We start from the raw sequence: 26,519 nt of genomic DNA on the forward strand, positions 1-26,519 counted from the left end.
TATTATTATTATTATTATTATTATATTATAACTAATGGGATAAAAAAGTAATTATTATTATAATTATTACTAATGGAATAAAAAAAGTAATTATTATTATCATTATTATTACTAATGGAATAAAAAAAGTAATTATTATTATCATTATTATTACTAATGGAATAAAAAAGTAATTATTATTATCATTATTATTACTAATGGGATAAAAAGTAATTATTACTAATGGGATAAAAAATGAATAATTATTATTATTATTATTATTATTATTATTATTATTATTATTATTATTATTACTAATGGAATAAAAAAAGTAATTATTATTATTATTATTATTATTATTATTATTATTATTATTATTATTATTATTACTAATGGAATAAAAGATTTTAAAAAACTATTATTTTATTATTATTACTAATGGAAAAATAAACTGTCAATTGTTTTCAAGCATTACAAATCCCACCTTTTTAGCAACTTCGAACCATACTGAATCATTTTCATTAAAGTTAAAGTAATCTGCTTCAGTGAGATGATTCTCACTGATACAGATTACTTTAACTTTAATTCATTAGTAATAATTATAAAATAATTGTTATCTTTTATTCCATTAGTAATAATAATGATAGTTTTCTATCTTTTATCTCATTAATAATAATTATAAAATAATAGTTGTATATTCCTTATAGTTTTTACCTTACTCAAGTTTCCTTAAATAAAATCACCCAACCTATGTTAATTAAAACCCTGATTGTTCCGAAAATAAATTTTTAAAAACTTCGAATCTTCGCACGCTTCCCCTCTAAAATCAACTAACATTCTAGAACTACCCAATAAATACATTGTACATTGTACACTGTATATTGCAGCTTCTCGGGTTTTTTTTTTTTTTTTTTTTTTTTGTTATGTTTTGTTTTTGTTTTGTTTTGTTTTTGTTTTTTGTTTTTTTTTGTTTTTTGTTTTGTTTTTTGACAACTTTTACTTTTATAATTATAAATCTATAATTATTTCTTTCATTTATATAAAACGATCTTATATTAATTTTATTGGACGCATGTATTTACCTTTTGCTCTATCTGTCTCTACCACCACTACAGTAGCTGGAGACCACAGTAACTTTATCCGACTTATGTCTTTGTTAAAACAAGCAAATTACTGCTACCTTCTCTTGATACGTGATAGACATTTGTGGTGTTCCCTGAAGTCTGAGTGACAACAAGTCCCCCCAGATTGGACTATTATTATTATTATTATTATTATTATTATTATTATTATTATTATTGTCATTATTATTATTATTATTATTATTATTATTATTATTATTATTATTATTATTATTTTCTCTACTTCCCCACAAGTACTATCGTTACACTTTTCTATCCTTTTTTTCCTTGTTTTCTTTTATAGACATATTCTTTTTTGGTTGCTTCTCAGATTTATAATCAGGGTCATCTTTGTGATTATCGACACCTTCGAAATAGAAACTATTGATTATCGCATGGAACTTGAGAAAAAGAAAATAGTCACACTAACAAAATACGATGAATATGTAGGTTGTTTCAGTAAAGCAATTTATTTCCTCTCGACCATTGACTAAATACATTGGGGAAAATTGATGAAGAAAACGTGTGGCAAAATCCAATTATTTTAGAAATCTTACATACTTTTAATATATTATTTTAGATAATGAGAAATTCAGCTTATCACTCTTTCGGCCATAGCTCACACAACAAACACAGTCGCAATTATTTTTAATGCATATTGCGATAAAATAAATAAATTTCTATAAAGAATAAATTCCTCGTGGTTACTGGTAGAAAACAATATGTAAACAAATAAAATACATATCGTCCAATAATTTCTTCAACTGTCCGTGGCGATTCTGTTGGCGTAGTGGATAGGTAGTTGACTGCTTCTCAAATTTTGATGTAAATTGGTGCACGGGTTTCGAGGCTAAAAATGGATACGCTTGCTGTGTCTAGTCACACTGCTGGGTCATGAACGATGAAATAGGTGTTTGCTGATGACTAGGGATTGAATACTGGCTTGCAGAGTCAAAGGTGACATTATGGCAAGATTTAAATCCTTCGGCCAGCAGAAATTATCACTTCCCACACTGACGATTGCATAAACATGAAACATGTGTCTGTAAGTAAAAGCAATTATCTATCGATCTATATATCTATAAAATTGAACGTGTCTGTGTGTGTGTGTGTGTGTGTGTGTGTGTGTGTGTGTGTGTGTGTGTGTGTGTGTGTGTGTGTGTGTGTGTGTGTGTGTGTGTGTGTGTGTGTGTGTGTACATTTCCCTACCCAATAACTCTGTCAATTTAAAATATACAGACTCGAAATTTGATATACAGGGTACTGAGATTTGGGAAAAATCTATATGATCGATTTTCGGCCAGAAATTTTGCCGTTAAGGGGTCAACGTTCAACGATTTGACTTTTGAGAACTCTACCAAACTCCTCCGACAATTTTGGGTCTAAACACTTGAAATTTTAGATAAAGGTTCCTTGGACATGGATCTAACTTAATAACTTGATTTGAGCCAAAAGCCAATAAATTTTAACGGGTCATAATAGGGGGCAAAGTTTAAAAAATTGACCGGTTTTTTTTTTGGGGGGGGGTTGCTCAGCATACACCTCCAAACACCCGGGCAACGCCGGGCACCCATACTAGTATATCTATAAAAGTGAACGTATCTGTGTATCTGTGTATCTGTGTGTCTATGTGTCTGTGTGTGTGTATGTGTGTACATTTCCCTACCCAATAACTTTGTCAATTTTAAGTCTAAATGCTCGAAATTTTATATACAGGGTACTGAGATTTGGGAAAAACTTTTTGATCGGTTTTCAGCCATAAATTTGGCTGTAAAAGGGTCAAAGTTCAACGATTTGACTTTTGAGAACTCTACCAAACTCCTCCGACAATTTTGGGTCTAAACACTTAAATTTTAGATTTACGTTCCTTGGACATGGATCTAACTTAATAACTTGATTTGAGCCCAAAACAATAAATGTTAAGGGGTCATAATAGGGTTCAAAGTTTTTAAAAAATTGACCTCTGCGGTCTCTACCAAATTGCTCAGACAATTTCTAGTCTAAATATTTGAAATTTTAAATAAAGGGCATTCAGAGATAGGGCAAGCTTTTTCATCGGTTTTGGTCGAAAATTTTAAATTACCAATATATAAATGTATGTATGTATGTTTGCATGTGTGCCTAAAACTTTCGACAAAAGCGACGGATTTTTCTAAGATCAGTATCGTTTTAAAGTTCGACCTTTCATACGACAAATATCAAAAAATTGGCTAAAAACATTAATATCTTCCCCTGCAACTAGGCACTAGAGGGGGGGGTCGCTTTTTTCGCCAATATTTTTTAAAGTTATCCTGTCCTTTCGATTGTCTAGCCTTAATTTAAACATGAGCCACTTCAGGTTTGGCGGTGGTTGTAACCGCAAAGACATCAGGTTTTTTCCCCCCGTTTCCTCCTTTGCGGTACGGGTTTGAGACTGCCTTCCTACTACCACTTTTTTTTTTTTTTGCTCAACATACACATCCAAACACCCGGGAAACGTCTGGCTCAAATGCTAGTTTATTTATAAAACATATTATTATAAGACCCATCCAACTAAGATTAGGCATCTTTAAGAGAGTTATAATAAGCTGCCACACATAGCATAACACAATATTCTAGCGTCTACTGTTGAACATTATATGACTATCCTTCCATATTTCAACATTATATATAGAACTTCATTTTCTTCCCTTTGGTGGCGAGAAGTTAAATACCGGTTTGTAGATTGAAAGGTGACTTTATGACTTAGACCGACAGTAATTATCACTTCACAATTATTACTAATAATAGCGTAAGCATAGAACACTAAAGTATTTTGGTAAAAATAATTTATGTTTATATATATATATATATATATATATATATATATATATATATATATATACTAGCAGTCCAGCCCGGCTTTGCTCAGGCCCTATGTACTGTTCATAACTGTGCATATATATATATATATATATATATATATATATATGTATGTATATATATTAAAAAATATATATATTAAAAAGTTTGACTCATGTCCAGGTAACCTACATCTCAAATGTCAAGTATTTAGACCAAAATTTGGCGGAGAAGTTTGGTAGAGTCTGCAAAGGTCACTCTTTCAATTCTGACCTCTTGGCAGCCAAATTTTCGACCAAAAACTGCATATCTGAATACCATTTATGTAAAATTTCAAATTTTTAGACCCAAAATTGGCTGAATAGTTTGCTAGAGACCGCAGAGGTCGAATTTTTTTAACTTTGACCTGTTGGCAGCCAAATTTTCGGCCAAAAGCCGATTAAGAAGATTGCTCTATCTGAATACACTTTATGTAAAATTTCAAATGTTTAGACCAAAAATTGGTTGAGTAATTTGCTAGAGACCGCAAAGGTCAATTATTCTTTTTTAACTTGACCCCAATTTTGACCCCTTAACATTTATTGTTTTTGGCTTAAATCAAGTTAAAAAGTTTGATTCATGTCCAAGTTACCTACATCTAAAATTTCAAGTGTTTAGACCAAAATTGGCGAAGGAGTTTGGTAGAGTTTTCAAGGATCAAATCGTTGAACTTTGACCCCTTGACAGTCAAATTTCTGGCTGACAACCGATTAAAAAAATTTTTCCAAGTTTATGTTAAACCTAGAGTCTGTAGACCGAAAATTGACAGAGTAGTTTAGTAGGGAAATTTACACACACACCCATACACACACAGACAGACAATTTCACTTATATATATGTGTGTGTGTGTGTGTGTGTGTGTGTGTGTGTGTAAACTCAATACTAAACGGTATACGGTTTTATTTAACACTATTTAATTTATAAACGATGGTACCCAAACCAAAGAGTGTGCCAGTAAGTATTAATTGAATGTGCTTAAATGTGAATACTAAATCGTAAAATCAATATCTCCCCCTCTGCTGCTGGCTAGAGTACAAAATCGGATGAAAGTCATTCGTCCTCTGCATTTCTTCGCTTTTCTTTCATTCCACCACAGTGAAACATTCGGTAGAATGACGTCAGAGCGAATACGATCTATATTACTGCACCATTTGTGCAATATATATATATATATATATATATATATATATATATATATATATATATATATATATATATATATATATACTGGTCGTATCTCCAGTTATTTGGCCAGTGGACAAAAGAGAAAAAGATGTAAATGGCCTAAAAATGTACAGACACCTTTTTAAATATGCATGCAGTGTTATTTATCAGCAGTGCGCACCATACTAATTGGAACCAGATCACAAGCAAAAAGAACCATGGTGATTATTATCCTCATCACCATAATTATTATTTTTTAACTCACTACTAGTTCTCAAACATGTCATCATCGGGAATAATAACTGCTAGTGTTCCTTAGAGTCTGAGTGACAACATGCTTTCCCAGAGTGTTGGCACTCTCGATCTCTTTTGATAATCATTGCAAATAACTGCGTTTTCGCAACAGCCGCTTACCATTGATCTTTTACTGGCAATGGCCATTGATTTCCCTTTAGATTTGGGTGGTACAAAGCCCTCACACGGTTCCAGATTCTTTGTACTCTTCCAGTAGAGGTCTGGTTAATTCTCTTTCTCTCCTCAGTCTTTCTATCCTTCTTTACACTTCTTGGCCATTTTGTGTAGTTTTAGACGGGGCTAATGCCATCTTGTGTTTTTTGTGTTGGGGTGGGAAGGGGGTAGTTAAATGAAAGTTTTGTAGTTTCAGTTCGCTTATTTCATTTGATCATGTTCCTTCTGTTTTTGTTTTTGTTTCATGTTTGACTTCTATGTGACTGGTTGGCGTTCGAAGCATATGTGGTTTGGTTTCTACGTTTGAGGATTTTTCTTAAGATTTTAAATTATTATTATTTACTCACGAGAAGTAGTCACACATTCCATCTTCAGGGATTTCTCTTTAAGAACACCCTGTGATGTTCTCTGAAATCTGAATGATAAGTCTCCCTAGATTTCCAGTACTTTCCACCTCTTTCGATAAACTTTGCAGATGAATTTGCGTTATCGCAACAGCCATTTATCATTGATTTCTCCTTAGCAGCGACCATTAGTCTTCACTGGAATTTAGGTAGCAATAAGCCTCGCCAAAGTCCCAGTTCTCTTTGCACTCATCCAGCAGATGTTTGGCTAGTGCTTTCTCTCCTCTGTGTTTCCATCCTTCTCGACCCTCATCAACTCTTTGGTATGGTGTCTGTTAATGGCAAACCTCTCCTTTATTTGTTTTGATATGCGTGGCAGGTTAACTTACAATGATAGTTTCAATTTTCTTGGTTCCATGTTGTGTTTCATTGGGTTTTACTTATGTAGCTGTTTCTATATGTTCAGCTTGTACCTATGGCTCATGTGTCTCCACATTCAAAGGTTTCTGCTTAATATTTCATCTGTTTTCATTATTGTTATATGTTGTATCTTCTCAGCCATCCCTCTAATTCCAATCGTTCTTATTCAAAGTTCTTTGGTATTGTTCCTAGTGCTCCTACTATTATTAGTGTTACCTTAACTTTCTTCATCTTCTATATCCCTTTCATCTCTCTTGCCAGTTCTGCATATTTGCTTTGTTTCTCCATCTCCTTGATCTTCACTCTGTGGTCTGCTGGAACGGCAAAACCAACCATCTGGCAGTTTTCCTTCTTGTTAACTATTATGAAATCCGGTCTTCTTGCTTGGATGGGGTTATCCGTTTGTATATTCATGTCTCATATAATTTTGTGACTTTCATTTTCAAGCACTGCTGCCAGTTTGTGTTTGTACTATTTCTCTGGGTGTTCAAGATGCATTTGCTGTTTTCTTGTGTTTTAGTCGATCTTTACTTTGATGTGGTTGGTTCTTATCAAGTTGTCTTGTACTGCAGTTATTAGGGATTCAGTTTCTCGGCTTATGTGTCCTTTTCACATCCATGTCCAAGTGTTTTCGTTGTTTTCATCTTTTGTCATCCTTATGAATCTTCCGTGTAGTTGTTTCTGTTCCCACTTTTCTTTTCTTGTCTTATCCTTTGTCTCTCTGCTTTCTGTTTAATTGATTTTTTTCCGTGTCTCTCGCTGCTATGATTATTATTCTTTCAGTGTTTTGCATTATTTTTCTAGTTCTTTTCTGCTGTCATTCAGACAGTTTTCTATATTTACCAGTCCCCTCCCGCCGTTTTTCCTTTTTACATAGATTCGGTCCAAATCGTCCTTTGGATGTAGTGCGTTGCACATAGTCATGAGTTTCCTGGTCTTCTGATCGAGTTGTTTCAGTTCTTCTTTAGTCCACCCTATGAACGGTCCAGAGTATCTTACTAGTGATACTTCTCATGTATGTATGCCTTTTATTAGGTTTCTGCTATATAATTTTTTTTCAAGAAATTTTTTTGTTCTCCGGAGGTATTCCTTTCCAATTCTCTCTTTCATTTCTGTTGCTTTCCTGGTGTCTGCTTCCAGTACTCCTAGGTATTTATAGGCGGCTTGTTCCTCTAGAGCCCTCATATCCGTTTGGTTAGGTAGTTCCATGCCTTCTGTCGGCTCTAGTTTTCCTTTTCTCATAACTAGTAGTGCACACTTTTCCATACCAAACTCCATTTGGATATCGTGGCTGAAGATCCTGGTGGTATTTATTAATGTATCTAGTTCATTTTTAGTCCTTTGCAAAGAGTTTCAGATCGTCCATGTACAGCAGGTGGTTCATTTTTGCCTGCACGTTAGAGAAATTGTATCCGGCTTGGCACTTTCTTAGTATATTGTTCAGGGGCATCATGTCTATGATGAACAGTAATGGTGATAGTTAATCTCCTTGGAAGATACCGCTTTTTATGTTGATTTCTGTTATGTGTTGTCCATCAGCTGTCAGTTCCAGCCTCCATGTTCTCATGGTATTTTTAATCACGTTGATGATCCTGCTTAGTATTTTATATTATTATTATTATTATTATTATTATTATTATTATTATTATTGGCTCACCTGGAGCTTTCACACGAGTCAGCAAACGATCTGATTGGAGACCTGTGGTGTTCTCTGGAAGCTGAGTGACAACAAGTCTCCCCAGACGTCCAGCTCTCTCTTTCTCCTTCGATAGCATTTGCAAATAAATTTGCATCATCGCAACAGCCTCTTACCATTGATTTCTCGCTGGAAGTGGCCATTGGTTTATACTGGAATTTGAGTGGTACTAAGCCTCCCCAAGATCCCAGTTCTCTTCGCACTTATCCAGCGGAGGTCTGGCCAGCGCTACCTCCTCAGTCTTTCCATCCTCCTTGACCCTTCTCGGCTCTTTGTTATTACTTTTTTTTTAGGGGGGGGGCCGGTGGTGAAACAATGGCGGAGATGCATGATGGGGGGGTGTAGAATATGGAGATCTGCAGCTTCGGTGTTCTTCATTCCCTGTAATGCTGCTTCGTTATATTGTCTTGTCTTATTCTCCGCATTCAAGGGTTTTCCTTAATATTTCAGCCGTTTTCATTATCGTTAGGCGTTGTATTTTTGCAGCTATTCCTCTGATTCCAATTTCTGCCATTCTTTTTTCTAGGTTTTTTTGGGATTGTTCCTAGTGCTCCTCCTATTATCGGTACTATTTTGATTTTCTTCATCATCCAAATCCCTTTTAAGTCTCTGACTAGTTCTGTGTATTTGCTTCATTTCTCTTTTTCTTTCATACCCACCCTGTGGTCAGCTGGGACAGCAAAGTCTACGATTTGACAGGATTTTTCTTTCTTAATTATTACGACATCTGGTCTTCTTGCTTGGATGGGTTTTTCCGTCTGTATGTCCATGTCTCATAGGATTTTGTGGTTCTCGTTTTTGAGTGATGTTGCGGGTTTATGCTTGTACCATTTGTCTGTACGCTCAAAATGCAGTTGTTTGCACAATTCCTAGTGCACTGCCCTCCCCACTTGGTTATGCCTGTTTTTGTATTCCTTTTTGGCCAGTTTGCTGCATTCACTCACTATATGGTTTATCGTTTCGTCTCTTTGTCCACAGAGTCTGCATTTGCTGCTTTCTTGTGTTTTATCGATCCTTGCTTTGATATGGTTGGTTCTTATCGAGTTATCTTGTGCTGCGGTTATTAGGGATTCAGTTTCTCGGTTTATATGTCCTTTTCGCATCCATGTCCAGGTGTTTTCGTTATTCTCACCTTTTGTCATTCTTACGAATCTTCCATGGAGTTGTTTCTCTTCCCATTTCTCTTTTCTCGTTTTGTCATTGGTCTCTCTGTTTTCTGTTTTGTTGGTTTTCTTCGTATCTCTTGCTGCCATAATTATCCTTTCAGTGTTTTGCATTATGTATTTTTCTAGTTCTTTTTTTTGTGTCCTTCACACAGTCTTCTATAGAGATCAGTCCTCTCCCGCCGTCTTTCCTTTTCACGTAGAGTCTGTCAATATCATCCTTTGGGTGTAGTGCATTATGCATGGTCATGAGTTTCCTGGTTTTCTGGTCGAGCTGTCTTAGTTCTTCTTTTGTCCATCCTATAAACGGTCCAGAGTACCTCACTAGTGACACTGCCCATGTATTTATACCTTTTATTAGGTTTCTGCTATATAATCTAGTTTTCAGGAGTTTTCTTGTTCTCCTGAGGTATTCCTTTCCAATTTTCTCTTTCATTTCTGTTGTTCTGATGATGCCCGCTTCCAGAATTCCCAAGTATTTATAGTTGTCTTGTTCCCCTAAAACTTCAGTGTTGTGATGTGTTACACCATTTTCTTTTTTACTCAAGAGCGGGCTTTTATACCAAAGCTAGTAAGTATAGTCAGAGAGTCAATTAGATTTTCATTACTATATTTGAATGTTATGAATCTATGAACCGTCCCTCGAGCGAAATGTTAAATAGACAAAATAGACAGGATAGACTAGACTCCTATATCTTGGTGAGTCAACTAGTTTCAAAGAAGGAAGACTTTATAATAGGAGTCTTCTTATTGCTGTATTACGTACGGCCATCTTGGATTTCCTATTGCCACTGTATTAAACATTTATCGGATTGTAAAAAAAAAAAGAAAGATCATCCCTTACTAAATTCAAAAATGTCCAAAAAAGTTGTATTCGAATCAAAAATATTATCTTCTCTCATTTTTTCCTTATGAATTTTCCTAGTTGATTTTTTATGATCATCCGGTCAACTTTTTTTCCACTAAAATAAACTTTTCTCCAAGTTTCGCATCATTAACTTGGCTTATTTATGATGAGTCTTGATAGGATAGAGACAAACTTGTTTGTTTTACGCCAGAAATATCTTCTCTTGTCGCATTCAAGTGATATTGATGTGATAAATCAATATTCTTGTCCGGGCCACCGGCTAAATACATTGATAAACTCTGTATGGCATAGACAGACCACCGTATTATAACTGTTTTAAGCGATATCATAACGATATTCATATTTTGTGTGTGCTTCGTTCATTCTTGTAAAGTATACGTCAAAAGTTCCAGCATATTTTTAATATCATATTTTGTCATGATTCTAAAAACATTTTTCTTTCTTTTTACATTTTTATTTATTTATTTTAATATATGAAAAATTATTTTATTCTGATTTTCGTTTTATAAAGCTTAAGATCCTTTCCCTTAATGCTACCGAAGGAATGATTAATAAAAAAAATCTAAAAAAAATCTGTAATCCAACCATAGAATCCAATATTTTAACAAACAACATCATAACTGACATATGTCAAAATATATTTATAAATAACAAGCGTTTCCATGTTTGCAGCATACTATATTGACTTTTGTTAATATTACCTGCAGTATGTGGTAGCATAAACATTTGTTAATATTATCTGAAGTATATCGTGACCATAAACATTTATCAATAGTAGGTGATTATATAGTGGCTATGAAAATGTGTTAATATTAGCTGAAGTATATGGTGGGCATATCAATTTGTTACCATTATCTGAAGTATATGATGACAAAAATTTGTTATTATCATCTGAAGTATATAGTTTGCATACATTATTTAAAATATATGATTACCAAAAACATTTGTGAATATAATCTGAAGAATATGGAGGTCATAAAAATTTGTAAATATCATCTAAAGTATATGATGACCATAAAAATTTGTTAATATTATCTAAAGTATATGATGACCATATAAATTTGTTTATATTATCTAAAGTATATGATGACCATATAAATTTGTTTATATTATCTAAAGTATATGATGACCATAAAAATTTGTTAATATCATCTAAAGTATATGATGACCATAAAAAATTGTTAATATTATCTAAAGTATATGATGACCATAAAAATTTGTTAATATCATCTAAAGTATATGATGACCATAAAAATTTGTTAATATCATCTAAAATATATGATGACCATAAAAAATTGTTAATATTATCTAAAGTATATGATGACCATAAAAAATTGTTAATATCATCTAAAGTATATGATGACCATAAAAATTTGTTAATATCATCTAAAGTATATGATGACCATAAAAAATTGTTAATATTATCTAAAGTATATGATGACCATAAAAATTTGTTAATATCATCTAAAGTATATGATGACCATAAAAATTTGTTAATATCATCTAAAGTATATGATGACCATAAAAATTTGTTAATATCATCTAAAGTGTATGATGACCATAAAAAATTGTTAATATTATCTAAAGTATATGATGACCATAAAAAATTGTTACTATCATCTAAAGTATATGATGACCATATAAAATTGTTAATATCATCTAAAGTATATGATGACCATAAAAAATTGTTAATATTATCTAAAGTATATGATGACCATATAAATTTGTTTATATTATCTAAAGTATATGATGACCATATAAATTTGTTTATATTATCTAAAGTATATGATGACCATAAAAATTTGTTTATATCATCTAAAGTATATGATGACCATAAAAAATTGTTAATATTATCTAAAGTATATGATGACCATAAAAATTTGTTAATATCATCTAAAGTATATGATGACCATAAAAATTTGTTTATATCATCTAAAGTATATGATGACCATAAAAATTGTTAATATTATCTAAAGTATATGATGACCATAAAAATTTGTTAATATCATCTAAAGTATATGATGACCATAAAAGTTTGTTAATATCATCTAAAGTATATGATGACCATAAAAATTTGTTAATATCATCTAGAGTATATGATGACCATATAAATTTGTTTATATTATCTAAAGTATATGATGACCATAAAAAATTGTTAATATTATCTAAAGTATATGATGACAATAAAAATTTGTTAATATTATCTAAAGTATATGATGACCATAAAAATTTGTTAATATCATCTAAAGTATATGATGACCATAAAAAATTGTTAATATCATCTAAAGTATATGATGACCATAAAAAATTGTTAATATTATCTAAAGTATATGATGACCATAAAAATTTGTTAATATCATCTAAAGTATATGATGACCATATAAATTTGTTTATATTATCTAAAGTATATGATGACCATATAAATTTGTTTATATTATCTAAAGTATATGATGACCATAAAAATTTGTTAATATCATCTAAAGTATATGATGACCATAAAAAATTGTTAATATTATCTAAAGTATATGATGACCATAAAAATTTGTTAATATTATCTAAAGTATATGATGACCATATAAATTTGTTAATATTATCTAAAGTATATGATGACAATAAAAATTTGTTAATATTATCTAAAGTATATGATGACCATAAAAATTTGTTAATATTATCTAAAGTATATGATGACCATAAAAAATTGTTAATATTATCTAAAGTATATGATGACCATAAAAAATTGTTAATATTATCTAAAGTATATGATGACCATAAAAATTTGTTAATATCATCTAAAGTATATGATGACCATATAAAATTGTTAATATTATCTAAAGTATATGATGACCATAAAAAATTGTTAATATTATCTAAAGTATATGATGACCATATAAATTTGTTTATATTATCTAAAGTATATGATGACCATATAAATTTGTTTAGATTATCTAAAGTATATGATGACCATAAAAATTTGTTAATATCATCTAAAGTATATGATGACCATAAAAAATTGTTAATATTATCTAAAGTATATGATGACCATAAAAATTTGTTAATATTATCTAAAGTATATGATGACAATAAAAATTTGTTAATATTATCTAAAGTATATGATGACCATAAAAATTTGTTAATATTATCTAAAGTATATGATGACCATAAAAATTTGTTAATATTATCTAAAGTATATGATGACAATAAAAATTTGTTAATATTATCTAAAGTATATGATGACCATAAAAATTTGTTAATATTATCTAAAGTATATGATGACCATAAAAAATTGTTAATATTATCTAAAGTATATGATGACCATAAAAAATTGTTAATATTATCTAAAGTATATGATGACCATAAAAATGTGTTTATATTATCTAAAGTATATGATGACCATAAAAAATTGTTAATATCATCTAAAGTATATGATGACCATAAAAAATTGTTAATATTATCTAAAGTATATGATGACCATATAAAAGTGTTTATATTATCTAAAGTATATGATGACCATAAAAATTTGTTAATATCATCTAAAGTATATGATGACCATAAAAAATTAATATTATCTAAAGTATATGATGACCATATAAATTTGTTTATATTATCTAAAGTATATGATGACCATAAAAATTGTTAATATTATCTAAAGTATATGATGACCATATAAATTTGTTAATATTTTCTGAAGAATATGGCGGCAATAGAAATTTGTTAATAATATTAGGAATATGATGGCAATACAAATTTGATCGTACTATCTGATGAAGAAATAAAAATTTGTTAATATAATCTTAAGAAGATGTAAGAAATAAAAATTCGTTGATATTATCTGATGAAGATGTAAGCAATAAAAAATTTGTTAATATTATCTGAAGAAATTGTATACAATAAAATTAGTGAATATTATTTAATGTAGATGTAAGCAATGAAAATTTGTTAATATTATCTGAAGAAATTGTATACAATAAAATTAGTAAATATTACTTAATGTAAATGTAAGCAATGAAAATTTGTTAATATTATCTGAAGAAGATGTAAGCAATAAAAATTTGTTGATATTATTTGAAAAAGATGGAAGAAATAAAAATTTGTGAATATAATCTGATAAAGATGTAAGCAATAAAACTTTGTAAATATTATCTTAATTATATGATCTTAATTTGTCTATATAATCTGAAGAAAATGGTTCCAATAAACGTTATTAATATTATTTAAAGTATATGATCACAATAAAATTTGTCAATATTATCTGATGAAGCTATAAGCGATAAAATACGTTAATATTATCTAATGAAAATGCAAGCAATAATATTTGTAATATTATCTGAAGAAGGTGTAAGAAATAAAAAAATTTAATATTATCTAATGGAGATGTAAGCGATAATATTTGTTTATATTATCTGAAGAATATGTAAGCAATACAAATTTGTTAATATTATCTGAAGAAGATAGTGGCAATAAAAATTTAGAAGTATATGATGACCATAAAAAAATTTTAATATTACAACAAATATTATTAACAAAGTTTTTGGATCGTCATATATTTTATTTTTATTTTTTTACAAGGGGGTCACCACTTATCAAGGCCCAAAAGCCACTCAGGAATAAGGGTTATTGCATGTACAGAACGTTAGTTAGATTTAATAAAGTGTCTACTTAAAGGAGCGGTTCATCAGGAATTTGTTTACGTTGGACTTGAAGACATCCAGGTTGTAGTCAGGTGGGAAGCAGGCACACGGAACAGAGTTCCACAGGCGTGCAGTTCTAAGAAAGAAGCTTTGTTCATGGAATACACGTTTTGATTTAGGCACAGATAAAGAGTGAGGAAAATTTTTGACAGTGCTTTCAGCTAGACGGGTGTTTTTCGTAAAAGATTGGCGAGGGGGGACTAGAGATTCGATTTCAGACGAGCACTTGCCATGGAAATAACGATAAAACAAAGATAGGATCGCAACGTCTCTTCTGTGGGAGAGAGGTTGCAGGGAAGAGAAAAGGGCACCCCCACTAAGCCACAAAGTCTATTTTGTACTCTGTCAAGGCAGGATAGGCTTTTTTTAGCAGCTCCTGCCCAGATATGGCAGCAGTATTCCATCCTTGGACGTACTTGGCTTTTATATAGATAGAGAATTGCATCAGTAGTGAGATATCTTCTGGAGCGGTAGAAGGATCTCACCATCTTTCCAGCGACCTTGGCAACAGACTTCATGTATGTGTTCCATTTCAGATCAGGAGTAAAGGACAAACCCAGAAGCTTGTCAAAACATGGGGCTTCTCCTAGACGAGAGCCATCCATTTCAATTGATGCCAGATGGGGATCAGAGCGTTGATGATGTAAGGATAGGAGTTTGGATTTAGATGCATTAAAGGTAACCAGCCACGTCTTCCCCCACTGAACCATGCGCTCGAGATCAGAGGAGAGAGAATCAGAGAGAACTTTGTCATTTACAGTCTTTGATGTGTTGCCATAGATGGTCGTGTCATCAGCATAGATGTCAATGAATGATTTAAGTGTTCAGAGAGATCATTGATGTAGATCAGGAAGAAAGTTGATCCCAGGATGGACCCCTGAGGGACTCCAGCATTAATACTGCAGACCTCTGATTTTTGTCCATCGACCATTACTCTTATGAACTTATCAGAGAGAAATGATTTAATGATTGAGAAAACATTTCCAATTATAACGTAGCTGGAAATCTTGTGAAGTAGGCCTTTATGCCATACCTTGTCGAAGGCCTTTGATATGTCAAGAGCAATTGCCCTAGAAAGGAAACCTTTGTCAAGAGATTCGCTAATCCTATGAGATATTACCGTTAGCACATCTGCGGTAGATCTTGCAGAACGGAAACCATACTGCGTGTCACTAAGAAGGTTATTCCTGCTGAGGTGGTTGACTATTTCTCTATTTAATATGGATTCCAGCAACTTACTCATGACACACAGGAGACTTATTGGTCTGTACTGAGAGGGAGATGACTTATCACCTGAATTCTTAAATACAGGGCATACTGATGAGGTTTTCCAGGCACTTCTCCATAAGGCAATACTTAAACAGTTTCATAAGTATGGGAGCAAGTTCTGGTTGAAGCTTTTTTAACATTATAATTGGGATGCCGTCAGGGCCAGTTGCTTTAGTGGAATCAAGGTTCTTGATTAGCTTGGCGACCTCATGAACAAATATTTGTATGTTACCTAGCGTGTTCTGTGTTATAGGAGGAAATATGGGGAGTTGATGGCCTTCGTCGCATAGGGTAGAATTAGCTGCAAAGTTCTTGGCAAATAGATTGGCCTTGTCTGATGCTGACGAGATGACCTCTGGTCCATTGATAATGGTTGGGATAGAACGCATCCTTCCGTTCAGGATCCTATTTATTATTTGCCAAAACTGGTAGGAACCAAGCCGCTGATCAGCTACTTTGGATTTAACAGACTGAGCATATAGCTCTCTTGCATTTTTTATTACTCTTTTACAGTGGTTGCTGGCGTTCCTGAAAGCAGTTTTAGTCTCAGTGCATCTATTACGTTGGTAGCTATGGAAATAGTGATTTGTGTGTGCGATGGCAGCAGCACATTCTGGGGAGAACCATGGCTGGCTGTTAGGATTTTGTTGGAATTTTTTAGATGGTATAAATCGGTCTATGCCTACAATTAACCATTCGATCAGGTCTGATACTATAGAGGACACATCCTTTTTAAGCATGGAATGCAGAGGTAGATCGGATATGAATGTATCGAAGCTATCCAAATCAGCCATGGAGTATCGGTATACAGTAAGGTGGAGAGGTACGTCTGGGAACTTATTACATTTCATTTTTATCTTAACTGATATGACGGAGTGATCGGAGGATCCTAGAGGGGAAAGAACGGAACATGAACATAGCTCAGGGGAAGTTGAGAGAAAAGGGTCTAGAAGGCTTGAATACTGACCTGTAGTACCGGACACATGGGTGGGCTCGCGAACAATCTGAGTGAGGTGATAAGCAATGGTAAAATCATGACAGAACCTCCCCTCATCGTCTGTCTTATTTGAGTGGGTCAGCCATTCCATGTTATGGACGTTAAAGTCACCACAGATGTGAATGTAAGCCGAGGCATGTGCAGACAGGATGTGGTCTATTTTCTCATATATACTCTTAAAGATAGTAACTCCATTGTTATGGAGCCGATAGAGGGCAAATATAAATGCAGTGGTGTAAGCAAGTGCAACCGGTAAGCACATATAAGGTAAATTAGGATATCCCTGCCACACGGGAAGCCATTTTTAATGGAGGCATATATTCCATGCCCGTGACGATCTTGGGGGTCAGATTTAGATGTTAAGTTAGAGTATCGATTAATTATGAACTCACCTAGAGTCGGCCCTATTCCAGTTTCGCTTATATACTTCATATATGATGACCAAAAAATGTATGGATGTTATCTTATGAAGATATAAGCAATAAAAATTTATTAATATTATCTAAAGAAGATGTAAGCAATAATAATTTGTTAATATTATCTGAAAAAGGTGTTAGCAATAAAAATGAGTTAATATAATCTGATGAAGCAATAAAAATTTGTTGATATTATCTGAAGAACATGTAAGCAATAAAAATATGTTAATATTATCTGGTGAAGATGTAAGCAAGAAAAATGTTTAAATATTATCTAAAGAAGATGTAAGCAATAAATATTTTTTAATATTTTCTGAAGAAGATTGCTGCAATAAAACTTTGTAAATATTATCTTAAGTATATGATGACCAAAAAAATTTGTCAATATAATCTGAAGAAAATTGTTGCAATAAAACTTATTAATATTATTAAAAGTATATGATCACCATAAAAATTTGGGAATATGGTCTGAAGAATATGGTAGCAATAAAATTTGATCATATTATCTCAAAAAGATTGTCCCAAGAAATCTTTCTTAATATTATCATAATTATATAATGACGATAAATATTTGTTAATATAATCTGGAGAATATGGTAGCAATAAAAATTTGTTCATATTAACTGAAGTGTATGATGACCATAAATAGTTTTTAATGTAACAACAAATATTATTAAAAAAATTTTGAGTCATAATATGCTTTATATATGATGAATAAAACATTTGTTAATATTATCTGATGAAGATGTAAGTAATTAAAAATTTGTTTATATTATCTGAAAAGGCACAAGCAATAAAAATTTGTTAATATTATCTGATGAAGATGTAGGCGAAAAAATGTGTTAATATTATCGGTAGAAGATGTTAGCAAAAAAAATTGTTCATATTATCTGAAGAAGATGTAAGAAATGAAATGTGATAATATTATCTGGAGAAGATGTAAGCTATCAAATTTGTTAATATTATGTGAAGAAGATGGAAGCAATGAAAATTTGTTAATATCATCTGATCAAGATGTATTCAATAAAAATGTGTTAATATTATTTGATGAAGATGTCAGAAATAAAAATTTGGTGATATTATCTGGAGAAGATCTAATCAATAAAATTCCTTAATATTATCTGAAAAGTGTAAGCAGTAAAATTTGTTAATATTATCTAAGGAAGATATGGGCATTAAAATGTGTTAATATTATCTTAAGAAGATGTAAGCCATAAAATGTGTTAATATTATCTAATGAGATATAAGAAATAAAATTTGTTAATAAGCAATAAAATTTATTAATATTATCTAATGAGATATAAGAAATAAAATTTGTTAATATTATCTTAGGAATATGTAAGCAATAATAATTTGTTAATATTATCTAATGAAGATATAAGCAATAAAATTTGGTAATGTTATCTAAGGAAAATATAGGCAATACAATTTGTTTATATTATCTTAAGAAGATGTAAGCCATAAAATGTGTTAATATTATCTAATGAAGATGTAAGCAATAAAATTTATTAATATTATCTAATGAGATATAAGAAATAAAATTTGTTAATATCATCTTAGGAATATGTAAGCAATAATAATTTGTTAATATTATCTACTGAAGATATATGCAATAAACTTCGTTAATATTATCTAATGAAGATATAAACAATAAAATTTATTAATATTATCTTAAGAATATGTAAGCAATAATAATTTTTTATATTATCTAATTAAGATGCAAGCAATAAAATTTGTTAAATATTATCTTAAGAATATGTAAGCAATAAATTTTTTTAATATTATCTAACGAAGCTGCACGCAATAAAATTTGTTAATATTATCTAATGAAGATGTAAGCAATTAAATTTGTTAATATGATCTTAGTAATATGTAAGTAATAAAATTTGTAAAGAATTAAAAAAATTTAACATCATCTGAAAAAGAGTTAAGTAATGAAAAACGTTTTAATATTATCCGAAGATGTAAGCAATAAAATTTGTTAATATTATCTAATGTAGATGTAAGCTATAGAATTTGTTAATATTATCTAATGTAGATGTAAGCAATAATAATTTTTTAATATTATCTTAAGAATATGTAAGCAATAATAATTTGTTAATATTATCTTATGTAGATGTAATCAAAAAAATTGTTAATATTATCTTAACAATATGTAAGCAATAATAATTTGTTAATATTATTTTATGTAGATGTAAGAAATAAAATTTGTTAATATTATCTTAAGAATATGTAAGCAATAATAATTTGTTAATATTATTTTATGTAGATGTAAGAAATAAAATTTGTTAATATTATCTTAACAATATGTAAGCAATAATAATTTGTTAATATTATCTTATGTAGATGTAAGAAATAAAATTTGTTAATATTATCTTAACAATATGTAAGCAATAATAATTTGTTAATATTATTTTATGTAGATGTAAGAAATAAAATTTGTTAATATTATCTTAAGAATATGTAAGCAATAATAATTTGTTAATATTATCTTATGTAGATGTAAGAAATAAAATTTGTTAATATTATCTTAAGAATATGTAAGCAATAATAATTTGTTAATATTATTTTATGTAGATGTAAGAAATAAAATTTGTTAATATTATCTTAAGAATATGTAAGCAATAATAATTTGTTAATATTATCTTATGTAGATGTAAGAAATAAAATTTGTTAATATTATCTTAAGAATATGTAACCAATAATAATTTGTTAATATTATTTTATGTAGATGTAAGAAATAAAATTTGTTAATATTATCTTAAGAATATGTAAGCAATAATAATTTGTTAATATTATCTTATGTAGATGTAAGAAATAAAATTTGTTAATATTATCTTAAGAATATGTAAGCAATAATAATTTGTTAATATTATTTTATGTAGATGTAAGCAATAACATTTGTTAATATTATCTTAAGAATATGTAACCAATATTAATTTGTTAATATTATCTTAAGAATATGTAAGCAATAAAATCTGTTAATATTATCTTAAGAATATATAACCAATAATAATTTGTTAATATTGTCTAATGTATATGTAAGCAATAACATTTTTTAATATTATCTTAAGAATATGTAACCAATAATAATTTCTTAATATCATCTAATGTAGACGTAAGCAATAAAATTTGTTAATATTATCTTAAGAATATGTAAGCAATAATAATTTGTTAATATTATCTTCTGAATATGTAACCAATATTAATTTTTTAATATTATCTAATGGAGATGTAATCAATAAAATTTGTTAATATTATCTTAAGAATATGTAAGCAATGAAATTTGTTAATATTATCTAATGAAGATTTAAGCAATTAATTTTTTTTGATATTATTCGAAAAAGATTTAAGCAATGAAAATTATTTAATATTATCTTAAGAATATGTAAGCAGTAAAATTTGTTCATATTATCTAATGTAGATGTAAGCAATAAGATTTGTTAATATTATCTTAAGAATATGATTTTTTTGTTTTTTTTTACTTATCAAGGCCGATCGGCCACTCAAGGATAAGGGTTAAAGAGTGTAGAGTAGTCAAAAGGACAATATAGTAATCAATAGTAATGGAAATTCGGTAAATTTGTAAAGTTAAGTTGAACGGCTCATCAGAAACTTGTTCACGTTGGACTTGAAGAAAACCATATTATAGACAGCTGGAAAGCAGGAAAACGGAAGACAATTCCACAGGCGTGCAGTTCTAAGAAAGAAGCTTGGATCATGGAATCTATGTTTAGGTTTAGGCATAGATAAAGAGTGGGGAAAATTATTGATAATGTTTTCAGCTAGTCTAGTGTTTCTTGTGAAAGTTTGGCGAGGGGGGGACCATAGATTGAAGCTCAGTCGAACACTTTCCATGAAAATAACAATAAAGCAGAGACAAACTCGCAACATCTCTTCTGTGAGATAGAGGTTGCAGCGAGGAGAAAAGGACATCTCCCACCAGGCCACGAAGTTTATTTTGAACCCTATCAAGGCAGAACAAGTCTTTTCTAGCAGCTCCTGACCATATGTGGCAACAGTATGCCATCCTTGGACGTATCTGGCTCTTATATAGATAGAGAATTGCATCAGCAGTAAGATATCTACTGGATCGATAGCAGTATCTGACCATTTTTCCAGTGGCCTTGGCAACAGATTTGATGTATGTATTCCATTTAAGATCAGGAGTAAAGGTCAAGCCCAGAAGCCTGTCAAAACTTGAGGCCTCCCCAAGACGAGAGCCATTCATTTTAATTGATGCCAGATGGGGTTCAGAACGTTGATGATGTAAAGATAGAAGCTTGGTTTTAGATGCATTAAAAGTAACCAGCCATTCCTTTCCCCATTGTACAACGTGATCAAGATCAGAGGAGAGAGAATCGGAGAGAACTTGGTCGTTTACTGTCTTAGATGTGCTACCATAGATGGTCGTGTCGTCAGCAAAAATGTCTACAAATGATGTAAGGATGTGATTTGGAAGATCATTAATGTAGATCAGGAAAAGAATTGGGCCCAGGATGGACCCCTGAGGGGCTCCAGCATTTATACTGTGAGCTTCTGATTTTTGCTCATCAACTACTACTCTTATGAACCTATCAGAGAGAAATGATTTAATAATTGAGAAGACATTTCCAGCTATACTATAGCTGGAGATCTTGTGAAGTAAACCTTTAAACCATACCCTATCAAAGGCCTTTGATATGTCAAGAGCAATTGCCCTAGAAAGGTTGCCTCTGTCGAGAGATTCGCTAATCCTATGAGATATAACTGTAAGCACATCTGCTGTAGATCTAGCACAACGGAAACCATATTGTGTGTCACTAAGAAGGTTATTTTTGCTGAGATGGTTGATTACTTCTCTATTTAACACAGATTCCAGCAACTTACTCATGATGCACAGGAGACTTATTGGCCTGTACTGAGAGGGGGATGACTTATCACCTGAATTCTTAAATACAGGGCATACTGATGAGATTTTCCAGGGAGATGGGAAGCAATTTTCCTTAAGCCAACGTTTAAACAGTTTTGTAAGTATGGGTGCTAGCTCTGGTTGAAGTTTTTTGAGTACTATAATTGAAATACCGTCAAGGCCGGTTGCTTTACTGGAATCAAGGTTTTTGATTAGCTTGGCAACATCACATACAGATATTTGTATATCACATAGTGTGTTTTCTGATACAGGAGGAAATATTGGGAGTTGGCGGCCTTGGTCGCAAAGGGTAGAATTGGCTGCAAAGTTCTTGGCAAAGAGTTTGGCTTTGTCTGATGCTGACGAGATTAACTCAGATCCATTGATGATAGTTGGGATAGAGCACATGCTTCTGTTCAGGATTCTGTGTGCAATTTGCCAAAACTGGTGGGAACCAAGCCGCTGCTCAGCTACTTTGGACTTGACGGATTGAGCATACAACTCTCTTGCGTTCTTTGTTACTTTCTTACAATGGTTGCTGGCAGTCCTGAAAGCAGCTTTAGTTTCCATACATCTATTACGTTGGAAACAGTGGAAAAAGTGATTTCTGTGCGCAATAGCAGCAGCACCTTCTGGAGAAACCATGGCTGGCTGTTAGGTTTTTGCTGGAACTTTTTCGAGGGTATGAAATTGTCTATACCTACAATTAACCATTCTGTCAGGTCTGATACTATAGAGGACACATCCTTTTTAAACATGGAACACAGAGGAAGATCCGATATAAATGTACGGAAACTATCCTAGTCAGCCATAGTGTATCGATATACGTCTGAGGACTTATTACATTTCATTTTTATCTTAATTGATACAACTGAGTGGTCGGAAGATCCAAGAGGAGACAGAACGGAAACTGAACATAGTTCAGGGAAGTTGTGAGAAAAAGGTCTAGGAGACTTGCATACTGGCCATCATTGTTGGGCACACGGGTGGGTTCGTGAACAATCTGAATGAGATCATAAGCAATGGAGAAATCATGACAGAATCTCCTCTCATCATCGGTCTTGTTTGAGTGAGTCAACCATTCCACATTGTGAACATTGAAGTCTCCACATACGTGAATGTTAGCTGAAGGATATGCTGATAGAATTTGGTCAATTTTCTCAGATATGCTTTTAAAGATAGTAACTCCGCTGTTATGGGGGCGATAGAGAGTAAATATAAATGCCGTAGTGTGAGCTAGTGCTACTCAGAAGCATATATAGGGTAAGTTACGATCTTCTCTGGAGATGTCCCTATCACATGGAAAGCCATCTTTTATATAGGCACATATTCCATGCCCATGGCGATCTTGGGGGTCAGATTTGGAAGTTAGGTTAGAGTATCCTTTAATTACGAATTCATTTAGGGAAATAGTCTGTCCAATTCCGGTTTCGCTTAAAAATAAAAGGTCTGGTTTAGTCTCCTATAATTGGGCTTCAACCTCTGGAAGGTTAGAACGTAGACCCCTGATGTTGGAGAAGGAGACATGGTAGTAGTGGTCTACGTTGGAAGTTTCAGATCCGGGTTTAATCGTGTATTTTTTATTGAAACTTGTCATGATGGAATTTTGGAGTTTGTGGACTAGGTCGTTAGACTTGCTAGAGCAGGACAGAGAGGGGAAACAAAGAGAGAAATGTAACGGAGAATTTTTTAATAATTTGTTAATATTATCTAATGTAGATGTAAGCAATAAAATTTGTAAATATTATCTTAAGAATATGTAAGCAATAATAATTTGTTTATATTATCTTAAGAATATGTAACCAATAATAATTTGTTAATATTATCTTAAGAATATGTAACCAATAATAATTTGTTAATATTATCTTAAGAATATGTAACCAATAATAATTTGTTAATATTATCTTAAGAATATGTAAGCAATAATAATTTGTTAATATTATCTTAAGAATATGTAACCAATAATAATTTGTTAATATTATCTAATGTAGATGCAAGCAATAAAATTTGTTAATATTATATTAAGAATATGTAACCAATATTAATTTGTTAATATTATCTTAAGAATATGTAACCAATAATAATTTGTTAATATAATCTAATGTAGATGTAAGCAATAAAATTTGTTAATATTATCTTAAGAATATGTAACCAATATTAATTTGTTAATATTATCTTAAGAATATGTAACCAATATTAATTTTTTAATATTATCTAATGTAGATGTAAGCAATAAAATTTGTTAATATTATCTTAAGAATATGTAAGCATTAATAATTTGTTAATATTATCTTAAGAATATGTAACCAATATTAATTTTTTAATATTATCTAATGTAGATGTAAGCTATAAAATTTGTTAATATTATTTTAAGGATAGGTAATCAATAATAATTTTTAAAATTATCTAATGAAGATGTAAGCAATAAAAAAAATTTTAATATTATGCGAAAAAGAGATAAGCAATGAAAATTTGTTAATACTATCTGAATATGTAAGCAATAAAATTTGTTAATATTATCTTAAGAATATGTAACCAACAATAATTTTTTAATATAATCTAATGTAGATGTAAGCAATAAAATTTGTTAATATTATCTTAAGAATATGTAAGCAATAATAATTTGTTAATATTATCTTAAGAATATGTAACCAATAATAATTTGTTAATATTATCTTAAGAATATGTAACCAATAATAATTTATTAATATTATCTTAAGAATATGTAACCAACAATAATTTTTTAATATAATCTAATGTAGATGTAAGCAATAAAATTTGTTAATATTATCTTAAGAATATGTAAGCAATAATAATTTGTTAATATTATCTTAAGAATATGTAAGCAATAATAATTTGTTAATATTATCTTAAGAATATGTAACCAATAATAATTTGTTAATATTATCTTAAGAATATGTAACCAATAATAATTTATTAATATTATCTTAAGAATATGTAACCAACAATAATTTTTTAATATAATCTAATGTAGATGTAAGCAATAAAATTTGTTAATATTATCTTAAGAATATGTAAGCAATAATAATTTGTTAATATTATCTTAAGAATATGTAACCAATAATAATTTGTTAATATTATCTTAAGAATATGTAACCAATAATAATTTGTTAATATTATCTTAAGAATATGTAACCAATAATAATTTGTTAATATTATCTTAAGAATATGTAACCAATAATAATTTATTAATATTATCTTAAGAATATGTAACCAACAATAATTTTTTAATATAATCTAATGTACGTGTAAGCAATAAAATTTGTTAATATTATCTTAAGAATATGTAACCAATAATAATTTGTTAATATTATCTTAAGAATATGTAACCAATAATAATTTGATTAATATTATCTTAAGAATATGTAACCAATAATAATTTGTTAATATTATCTTAAGAATATGTAACCAATAATAATTTGTTAATATTATCTTAAGAATATGTAACCAATAATAATTTGTTAATATTATCTTAAGAATATGTAACCAATAATAATTTATTAATATTATCTTAAGAATATGTAACCAACAATAATTTTTTAATATAATCTAATGTAGATGTAAGCAATAAAATTTGTTAATATTATCTAAAGAATATGTAACCAATATTAATTTGTTAATATTATCTTAAGAATATGTAACCAATATTAATTTTTTAATATAATCTAATGTAGATGTAAGCAATAAAATTTGTTAATATTATCTAATGTTGATGCAAGCAATAAAATTTGTTAATATTATCTTAAGAATATGTAATCAATATTAATCTGTTAATATTATCTTAAGAATATGTAACCAATATTAATTTGTTAATATTATCTTAAGAATATGTAAGCAATAATAATTTGTTAATATTATCTTAAGAATATGTAACCAACAATAATTTGTTAATATAATCTAATGTAGATGTAAGCAATAAAATTTGTCAATATTATCTTAAGAATATGTAACCAATATTAATTTGTTAATATTATCTTAAGAATATGTAACCAATATTAATTTGTTAATTTTATCTAATGTAGATGTAAGCAATAAAATTTGTTAATATTATCTTAAGAATATTTAAGCAATAATAATTTGTTAATATTATCTTAAGAATATGTAACCAATATTAATTTTTTAATATTATCTAATGAAGATGTAAGCTATAAAATT

Source organism: Euprymna scolopes, chromosome 13 (genome assembly GCF_053919585.1).
Source record: "Euprymna scolopes isolate OS-2025 chromosome 13, ASM5391958v1, whole genome shotgun sequence".
Taxonomy (NCBI): Eukaryota; Metazoa; Mollusca; class Cephalopoda; order Sepiida; family Sepiolidae; genus Euprymna; species Euprymna scolopes.